This window comes from Chaetura pelagica, unplaced genomic scaffold (genome assembly GCF_000747805.2).
Source record: "Chaetura pelagica isolate M959 unplaced genomic scaffold, ChaPel_1.0 scaffold314, whole genome shotgun sequence".
NCBI lineage: Eukaryota > Metazoa > Chordata > Aves > Apodiformes > Apodidae > Chaetura > Chaetura pelagica.
Window position 1 is genome coordinate 2,012,359 of NW_009953218.1, and position 10,945 is coordinate 2,023,303.

Genomic DNA, 10,945 nt, shown 5'->3' on the forward strand with positions numbered 1-10,945 from the left:
CACCAGGCTGGTCTGTGACAGCATGGACACAACCTCAGTGTGCTTCCTCCTGTTTCTGCATCATTAGTTGGGATCACTTACTGGAATAGGTATAGAGTCTGTAAGAGAGCAGAGGATAATGTGTGACTTTCCATTCTAGATACTTCATCCATCCTTTTTTATTTGGGCTTAAGAGCACCTTTAGTCAATGTTGTTTTAAGAATGCTTTGAAATGATAAGTGCCTGCATTATGGTTGCATAGGGAGATGGAGAGAGATAATTTTGTTAAGAAGGCGTTCCTTCTGTAATGTCTGTTTAGGCTTTTTAGCACCATGTACACATAAGACAAAGGAAGCAGATTTATTATATGTAATGAGTATTAGTAATTTGCAATATTGTTTTTTTGTTCAAAAGATTTCTTTGAATGTGTGTTGCAAGAAGTAATGCAGGGAGGAGGAAAGATTTTCTCTTCACAGCAGGCTCATCACAGTTCACAAGTTCATGCAATACTTCACCACTAACATATTCGAGAACTGAAAAATTCTTTATTAATTATTCAGGATGATCTAAAGTACAGCTGCCTACTAACCAATCTGTGTGAAACTTTGACAGAAAAGACTGGCATAAAAATACTTCCCAAATCAGGCACGTACCTCTTAAAGTTGAAGCTCTGCTGAAGTCCTGATGGTCTAAAAGGTGCATGTGGCAGTTTTGCATAGAAACTGTGTCTCTTTTAGACAAGCTGATTTAATTGCTTGCAGATGCCTGTAATATGTGAAAAGAAAGCTGTGCAGTCATATAACGAGAGGGTGAGTGGCCACTGACATCTATTAGGTATGAGTAGCTGATACCACACATGGCAGTTCTGATACCTGCTACACATGTAGAGATCGTTTTAGAGTTTTTCTCAGCATGTTTGGACTTGTGGGCGCTGGGTGGGTTACAGAAGTTCTTGGCTAGTCCTTGCTGAACTCTTGCAGGAGTTCAGCAGATGTCTTCGACTTTGTGCCTTGTCCCTGACTGCATGATGGGAATAGCAGTTCTTCTCTCCTTTCAAAAGTGTATTGAGGAAAATTTTTTTATATATATATATAATTGTGTGGCAGTTCGTAGGCTCTCTAAATACTAAAGGTGATTTGAAGAGACTCAGAAAAGTAGTTTATTGGTAAGCAGTGCCAGTTTTAGTATAAATGCAGGTGAGACACTTGACCTGTAAATAATGGAACCCCAGGTTCCATTAGACGTCGCAGGTTTTGCTGGTGTGCAAAACCATAGGCTCATTCTCATGACAGCCCTGGGTTTTTCTTTGCAACCAAATTAGCTCTCTGCCTGTGCAAATTTGGTGCCCACGGCAGTTTTTATTACTTTGAGTGAAGCATTTGCATAGAATTTATGTGAGTGGAAGTGAAGCCTGAGAAATTATGGAAAGGCGAAGGGTGACATGGAGTAGGAGAAAAGAGATGTCGACATTGCAGGTAACTGCTTTGCGGTTAGCTCGTGGGACCCATGGACCCAAGGCTGGGGGTGCTGCCAGTGGAGAGAGTCAGAGTGCTGCAAAGGAGAGCTGAACTGCCATGAAGGGAAAGGGCAGCAGAAATGTGAGATGAGGCACTGCTGGGAGCTCTGCAGAGCAAACAGAAAAGAGTGGAATGGGTGAAAGAGGAGCAATGAATAGGATGTGAGAGAAGATGCATGTGAAGCAGGCGTGGTTGTTGCTGAGTGCACAGCCTCAGCTGCTGGAGAGGCACATGTGACATGAGGAAAAAAGGGGCCCAAGCTGCTGAGGATAAAATACTACGGGTTAAAAACTGGTCATGTTGTGAAAATGTTTCACCCCCTACAAAGTCAACAATTATTTAGTAGTACTTACCTAGGCATTTTAGGAATATATTGCAAGGTGTGACTTCAGGTGGAAATGGGCTCCTGTTCCTCATGTACCCAGGTGTGACAGGGAAGGATGGACTCACACTCTTACGTGCTTTATAAATATTTTGTTTTGGAATCTGCTAAATCTGAGAATTCTCTGTGTAACCGGTATAAGAGCATAACTGCGTTTTTTAGGCAGATTTCTGTGTTTTTGCATCTTAATTTGTCTCCCAGCATGAGTGCCGGGAGCAGTGGCCTGTCTGCGTTTCGTTCTCTGCGCTGGTGCTGACGTGTTTCTGCTGCTGGGAAGTCCCGCTGTGGGCACAGCGCCTGAGCGGGCAGGTCTCTCTGCCAACCTGGGTGACAGCATCTCTTCAAACAGCTGGAAGTAAATCCACAAAAGGTAACCTCAATGCTTCCCTGCTGGCCTTCCCCGCTGGGTTTTTGCCAGCCTGGGGAGGGGGCTGCTCAAGGGACGTGCATTGAGGACTGCCCTGGGTGAGGACTATCCTGAAGGCTGAGTTCATGCAAGTGGCAAGCAAAAAATAAACCTTCTCATCACGTTTTGTTTTTTTTTTCCTCAAGGGAAAATCTGTGTCACAGTTTGACTCAGGTCCGACAACAATGCTCTCGATCCCCCCTCCCCCCAACCCAGGTAGGGAAGGAGAGAGAGAAAAAGAGAGAGACTTGGCTGGATTGAAAACTAAACTACACAGCTTTAATTAAAACACTAATGAATGATACAAGAAAATATATACAATTATGTACAAATATATTCAGGAATGGGCAAAAGCCTCTCACCTCCCCCCACCCCAGCAACTCCCACAGCACTTCCCTGAACTGGGAAGAGTCCCGAGGAATCCCGGAGCTGCTGCTGGAGAAAGCAGAGAGTTATGGGGGTCACGAGAGATCAAGCCTGAGGGTCGACGGTGATGGATGAACAGAGTCCTCCCTGGATGCCGGCCATGGACGGAAGAAAAAGGGAAGAAGGAAGGAAGTTGTCTTCTGTGATCTCTGACCTTCCTCTTAGCTTATGTAGATATATGGAATGGAATATCTTTGGCCAATTTTGCTGTCTGTCTAACTCAGCCTCCTACAGGGGGGTCACAGATCTCCCCATAGTGTCTGAGCCGGCAGAGTGCAGGTGCAGCCTTGAAGCCTCAGTAGTTAGAAAAACATTCCACTGCCTTATCAGCCTAGCAGAACACACTGTTGCTAGCTACAAGAAAGCTTACTGAAGGAAAAAAAAATCAGTAAAAAGAAAAATTGGCTTCATCCTGGCTCAAACCAGGACAATCTGGTTGTTAACTTTGTAAGTAATTAGAGGTTTTCCATTAACATCTTCTAAAATTAGTAGGAATATAAATGGATGAGACCTTCTCTATCATCAGACTTGAGTTTCCACAGTGTTACCACAGGCACTGTGCCATCCCCTCACTCTTGAGAGTGTATGAAGTTTTAAAAATGCTTGTTCTTTTTTGTCTCCATTCTTCTTTTGGGAGTTTGCTTTAGAGCGTAACTCCTCTTAATGTTTAGGAACTTTTTAAGACCCTGTCTTCAACATATTCAGACCTGGGCAAAGGTTAAAAGGAAGTTTCAATCCAGAAAATTGCTACTACAGAGAAAGGAAAAGTATCAGGAAAGCCTCCACTGCAGCCTCTGTATCTTATCCATTGAACTGCTTATCTGCAGTTTTTGTTAATGCTGCTGGGAATTATGTCTTTAGAAGAAAGGAGATTGCCCTAAAAATTGTGTTGGGGCAGAAAAGTTACTCCAGATTGGACTGGTTAAGAAAAGGCAAACACTAGACATAATTTTGTGGGGAAAAAAGTATCACTGGAAATAACATCTCCTCTAACAGGCTTACTCTGCCATAGCTTCTCAGTGCTGAATAGAGAAAGATGTTTAGCAGAGAAATACCAGCTATTCAAGCGACTGAATTGCCATAGTACATTGGTAAATGTCACCAATAAAATACAGTTTAAATCCACAGTACTTTCAAGGAAACATTTATGCTTTTAATGAACTAGAATTTGACAGCCCTGTCTGGCAGAAGAAATTGTTCCTGGCATTTAGATCCCTTTTGTTGGGCATCCGGCATGTGTTGTGACCTGTCAGAGACCAATGCAGCTTCGCAAAGATATTGTGGGCATGTTGTTCTCGGCTGTATCATAAGCCAGTCATGAATAACAACGATGAAATTTCTTACCATGTTATGAGACTGAAGTTGATACATCATTGCCTTCTCCCCAGCATTCAAAAGGAGGGCACTTTTTGAATACTTTAAGTTTTCTAGTGACATGCTGATTTTTTTTTTTTTTCCCTTAATGACATGTTTGTATCTATGTTCATATAAATTTCTGTAGACCTAAGATATTTTGATGTTGTTGCACCTGGCCAGGACTCCATTTTGCTGAGCCTAAGCATAAATTATCCCTGTTCTTGTTCCATTGAGGTAAAAGCAGTTAGTAATTGAGAGAAAACAAGACAGGCTGAGCAAATATCTAGTATGAGTGGTTCTTTCTTACTAGACCAAAAAAAAAATGCTTGACAGTAAAAGAAACTGCCTGCTTCAAAAAGAAACAAGCATAATAAGCCTTGAAATTATTAGCTGTTTTCTCAAAGAATGGGAAGTGAAAGAGAAAAAAAGGGATTCCATGTTAAGTTTTGTTTTTTTCAGTTATAAAAAAAGGTAGAGAAGTGCAGTGTTGATGAGGGAGCTCCTTGGGAAGTTTCCCAGTCCACAAGACTGTCTAGTTGTATCTCATCTCTGTTTTCATTCTGCAGCTGTATAACACAGTGACAAATGTGCATGATGGCCACTTTTACAAGACATTACAGAGCTCCCAAGGCAGCAGGGAGCCCTTCCAAATGCTGGCAGGAGCAAGTGGAAGGTACATTGTGCCTTAGGAAGTGTTTGAGCTCCTTTTGTAGAAGAATGCAGTTCTCTCTTCTATGATGCTGTTACGGACCATGGCAGGATGGTTCAGGCAAGGCCACCAAACCACCAGCAGCAGGAGTTTCCTGCAAACACGAGTCTGAAAGCTACCTCTTATGCTCATATGTGATGTAGTATTGAACAGCAGCTGCTCTGTGTTGGCTGACAGCTGCATCAAGGTACTAACCTCAGCACCAGGGAGGAAGGCTGACTTCTCTTTTGTTGCATCTGTGGCAGTAAGCACAGTGTGGAGATCTTCTTTGTTTACTGTAACAGAAAAATGTACATCCAGTTTTCACTTAGTCCCTGAAGAAATGTGGGTAATTTTTCTGATCACAGTATAAACTTTGCCCTTACTCTGAGTGGGATTCACATCCTCACAATTTATCCAGATGAAGAGCTTGGGGAGGTCGGGCTGGCTCAGCTCTGAGCTTTGCAGCTGTCTTTAAGATTTCAGATCTCCATTTAGCTCTAAGTCAAATGGTAGTTAGCAGTTTCAGCCAAGTCTGTTTGGCTTCCAAGGCAGATTTCACACCTGCTGTGTTGTTCCATACTACAGTGTGTTTTGGTTGGTTTGTTGTTTTATTTTCCTGGCTATCAAAAGAAGTGTCTCTGCTTTTGCAAGTAAGTAGCTCAGTAGAGAAGGCTATTTATTTATTTATTTTCCCACATTTCTCCAATGAACTCGTGAACTGACTTCCAAGCATTTTCCTGATTTCTGCCTTTGGACAGTAGGTGAAGTTGGGCATTCCTGAATGGGCATTAGCCGCAAGGGCTATGTACAGTTTTCCAGGGGTTTGCATGTTGTGACTGTACATGTACCACAGTTTTGAGAACTCCAGGCCAATGTGATGAGGCACTAGTTCAGTTTGTCAGGGGTTCAAGTGATGCCCTGGTTAGCAAAAAAACCACAGAAGTGACTTAATTGCACCTAGAGGAAACCAAGTGTGGTAACTTTGACAACATCTTCTGATCGGAAATCTACTGCCATGACATGTGGAGCTTGTGCTTTAAAAGAGGGAGAAAGAAGAATATTTGATTATGCTAAATCATGATGAATAGCAAAAGAATAAAGAAAATTATTGTTTTGAAACAAACATTAGGATTGGCAAATATATGTAAACATTGACTTAAAACCTGAAGACATCACACCAAGTAACTCTTGCAAAGTTTTCATCAACCATTTTTCAAACTCAGATGGAAAATCAGTATGTGATTTCACCAAAACTTAATGTTGTAATGGCTAGGGACATCAGTAAAATCCTTTGCATAGCTAAATGAAGTGAAAAAGGTCAGCTTTGCAAATCTGCAATAATTTAGGAAATTAAGTTTAGGTTTAGTGATCTCAGTGGTTTAACTGAGTTAAACTATCCTGAGTTAAAATAGTTTAGCTAGCGTTTAGACAGAAAATGTTATATTGCCCATGGACTATTCACAGTCTGTGCATTACTTTCAAAAGATCTGCCAGTGAAATCAAGAAAAGCAAACATAAATTCAGCAGTTAATTTTCACTGTTGTGGTAAATATTAAAGCATCTGAGAATCATTAAAAAATAGAAAAAGGGGAGGATATAAATGTGTTTATATAAATATATGTGGGTCTACATATACCACCTATGTGGACACACACATACAAAGGCTATCATACTACTGAAACCAGAAGGTACAGCTAGTTCAGGTACAGCAGGTAGGTATTGCTGTACAGAAGGTACAGCAATAGGTCAAATCCCAAATAATTACAATAAAATATTTGCACAGTAAAGGAAAGAATAATGCTGAATTTTAGTTTCCTTAAAAGACTGAAATGAATTTGAATATCTGGAACAGTTGTGTTCTCTGCAACCAGTCATACTTGGATTGTTGCATATCTGTATGCAATTTGATCTATCTGCATAGATGAGTTTTTATTACATAGATTTGTCTGTAGTTTAAAAAATGGCATATAAGGAAGAGTGTAGCAGGACATTGGAATAGTCAGTCTCAAATTGCTGATTTTAATTTGAGATCTGTATTTACAGTGAAGAAATAACCACTGTTGTTCCAATTTGGGTGGTAAATATAGGTAAGATGTAGTGGTAGTTTGGAAGGTAACTTTACAGAATATAAAAATGACTAAAGCCTACACATTTTATGAAGTGGATATCTAAATTATGTATCTGGAAAATTCAGTCATGTATTGGAAAGAGACTAAAAATTTATTTTCTTCCTGAAAATGCGTGTGTGTGAGCACACTGTCAATGATTTTTTTACTAAGTTTTAAGGTAAACAAAATCAGACTTACTATTTAATTATCAGCTTTGTCTTAAATAGGAGGAATAGTAAACATGGATTGTGTGAATGAAAGAGAGGGAACATGGTCTCAGATTAAAGCTTCTTCATCCTTGTTTGCAATTGGGGTGTCATCAGGTAATTCAGGAATGTTCTTGTGCAGAGACCATGAAACTCATACCCACGTTATTATCTGTGCAGCTGACATGCAAACTATTTATGGTAATTTATTCTCTCTGTTGGTTTTCATTACAAGGGTTTTTATTCTTGGTAAGCCTTTCCTGCAAAGAGGAATAGTCTTCCTGTAAATGTAGGTTTTGTGACATGAATCCATGGGGACCCTCTATCTGATTTGCAGTTGCTAATGGATTCGGCATATTACTGGAGCATTTGCTCATCTAATAACATCTCTTTGAATTGTCAACTACATGAAGATTTTGTTCTTGGCCTCCTTCTCTTGAGCTGCTCCTTTTGTGGTGTCTGTGCCAACAAGCACATCCAAACCTATTTCCCTGTTTCTGATCTTAACTGGTTCAGAACTTCAGTTTGAAAGCATTCTTTGTAGTTTTTCCAGGCAAAGTTTGGAGAACCAAAATTGAAGGTACAAGTGCTGGAATCTGAATCCATACTGCATTCCAGCCCCAGATACCACAGATAAAGAGAATGAGATAATGAATTCTTTAGGAAGAAAAAGCTGTCAAGGGTCTGATTGTGAAGCTTTTCAAATGCTAGAGAGGTATGTATGTGGTGGTTTTACTGTATATGCAATGGCTGGAGCTACTCCATATTTGATCAGCAGCATGGCCATGCTAGTACTGGGGCTGCTGGCTAATCTGAACCACTGCTTTTGGGAGGAGATGATGAAAAATGGTGTAATGAGATGGGGGTCACTGGATTGCCTTGTGAGCAAGCTCTTTTACTGCCTAAGCCTCCTCTGCACTGATGGAACAAGACTCCTGGGAAGCCACTGGAGTGTCCCCTCTTCCCTCAGTCTCCAAACATAGTTGGTGCCTGTGCAGGGGTGGCTGTCCTCCTCCTGTGATGGTTTAATTTATACAGGAGTATGTCCATATAGGCAGATAGAAAGACTTGCTTTGATGGCTTGGATAGATGCAGCTACAGACTATAGATGCTGTTTGTTTTCAGGGTTATGAATCCTAGGTTTGTTTCAGGATTTTTATTATTTCCCTAGGATGGTACTACTAAGGGACCTGTAGACAAAATCAGAACCCTGTTAAGGTTTCTGTTTCCTATGTATTCCATCTTACTGTAGTAAAAATTCCCATTATCCTTTTCAAGCAAAATCAGTAGTCAGTAAGACCTGAAGTAATTAAATATTTATAGATTATCAGTAGTTATTTTGGATTTAAATCTATGTGCCTCTCAACACTTTTAAATCCATAGCATTCTTTGCCAAAGCTGCCATCATCATGAAGCCATTAAAGAAGAGAGCCAAGGTCTTCTGGCCTTCTCTTCTATCTCTGCAGGGGCTGGTAAAGCTCAGAAATAGGTCTAAAGAGGACAAATGCTGAGGAGCATGACTAGTTTAAACCATCTACTCCACTTGAAATTCAGGAGCCTGTAGCTGGGTGTAGAAATTTGGGATGAGATGTTTTATGAGAAAGGTAGATGAATAGCCTGGTGGGATTAAAGCTCTAATCTGAAAGGAAGCTCAAACTTTATTGTTATGACTTGGCAAGGGCAAATACATATGCCACGGCAACTGTATCCTGATAACCATGGTGGGAAACTTGGGATGGATTGTTGGGGCAAACCGTGAAACACTTGAAAGAGCAGATTATCAACTGGAAGAAATAATCTGGGTGCAGAAAGAATAAGAAGAAACTATAAACTGCAGAAGCACCTGAAGTAGCTGGGAAAGAAACAGTCCTTGCAGCATTGCAAAAACATAGAAAAAGGACAAGGGACCTTTGGGAATCTACCTTTGAGGAGACAGCTGTGGATGTGGGTGGAGTAGCATTGTGCAGGTCCTCCTCAGGACATGTTCAAGCATTTTATAAAACTACAGCAAGTAAACGTAAATTAACTCCTGCATCACCAGTAGGAAAGCAGTGTTAGGGAAGCTAATTTGATACTATCCAAATGCTAGGAGTTTTAGCAAAGCTTCCTATTTTAGTCAGACCAGACTCAGTTCAAGACTTCCATCAGTGGATCTTGCAGGAACTGTTTCAGACATACTTGTTACATGGTTTTCTCCACACTTCTGGACCTGTAACTTTCAGCCAACTTGGCAAGATGTGTATCAGGAAAAGAGCAATGAGCCTTTGCAGAGCATAGAGGGGCCAGGTGAGATTTGGAAGGGCTTTTGAGTCAGCGATTCTCACCTGAAATGGAGCTGAACTTTATTAATGGATTGACTGGAGAGCTGTATCATTATCTGCAATGGAGACAGAGTGGTGATCAGGCAACTACCTGACAGTTAATGTTGGGAGAACATTTCTGCAATTCCTCTCAAATCTATTGCACTTAGGATAGGTGAAAAATCATAGCTTGGAGTTTTGAGTGGTGGTAATTTGATACATTTTTCTCTGGATGATCCCTAGATTGTTTCCAGCTGTAATGCTGCAGGAGCAGTGTAATGCAGGCATGATGATTCCTCACAAAGCCTTAGCTGGAGAAATGTATTGGCTTTTATAGAGCATTCAGTAGTCTTAATTCTCTTAAAGACCTGGTCCTGACGTCCTTGTCCCAAGGACTGAAAGTCCTTGGTCTTTTAGCACCTCTCTGTTCTGTAGCATGCCACGTTATTAAAGGGCACAGCTATATCCAACTGTAATTTATTGAAGCTTAATAAATTAGTGGGTATTTTAACAAGTTGTGAATACATAGATACATTGATCGAGAGTTTCTTTATAATAGTGACTCCTAATGGTTTAAAACACTATTTTGCTGGTGTGGCAGGTACCTGTCAGCAAGTTGTACTACTTGGCTGTTTTAGAAACTTAGTTACAATGTTAGCTGCTGATAAATGTTGGCTGTAATTTAATTTCTGAGTTTATATTCTGGCAAATGGTGGCTTGGTTTTCAACCAATTCTCCAGTGATCATCTTAATGCCACTGTAGTACAGTTTTCTCAGGAGTGGAAGACACTGTGAAATAAAATGTATGCCAGTCACACTTCTGCCTGGCTGGGAAAATATTTTTATATCTATGCATTTATAAAGACATATAAATATATTTTTTACTCCATCCAAATCAAGAGCCTTTTCTGTCTGAACTTTTAAACTGGTGGTCTTCAAGCCTTAGTAGTTTTACTGTTTCCTATATTTTTGTTCAGAACATCTTCTAGCACTTACAGGTAGCTGTATTTTGGATTGCTAATGTTTTTGCAAGGCAGTAGCTTGGGCTATCAGTGCGATTTGGTAGTCATAGCTTTGTGCATTGAAGTTATAGGGAGTTCATAATTCTGTTACAATGATGTTTTTGGCTGAAGTAATATTTTTTTGACTGAAGCTCACTGATTACAGAAAATTGATAACTTCATTTCTTAGGACAGATCCACAGCTGTATTTGTCCTGTTCTATCCAGTTGACTATATTTTCTCTTAAGATTTGATTTTACACATCCCTTGAAAAAAAGTAGTTTTAATCAGTGTTGCATCCTGTAATAATTTTTTTTCTTTGTTCTTGTTTTTACTGATGTTCTTATTTATAATGAAAATTAAAAACATTGAGCGGAGAATGGTGAGAGGATCGTAGATTATTTTACTTTTAACATTCATTCTTGTAACAATAGAGAATTATAACTCCTTGTCTTGAGCAAGGAATGATTTAGAGGATGGTGGCAAAGTTTCATTTCCAAGGATGGACAAGAATATTCTGGTTTATCTGAAAATAGTTTTAATTCCTCATGGTTTTGTGGCATCAGGCCTGCT

The 10,945-nt window shown here is 40.1% G+C and overlaps 1 protein-coding gene across 1 annotated transcript in view; it reads left to right on the forward strand.

The window, feature by feature from the left end:
* The window catches only part of GRIP1 (glutamate receptor interacting protein 1), a 229,276-nt gene that overhangs the window by 74,528 nt on the left and 143,803 nt on the right, over positions 1-10,945 (forward strand). The gene's annotated exons all lie outside the window — the stretch shown is intronic.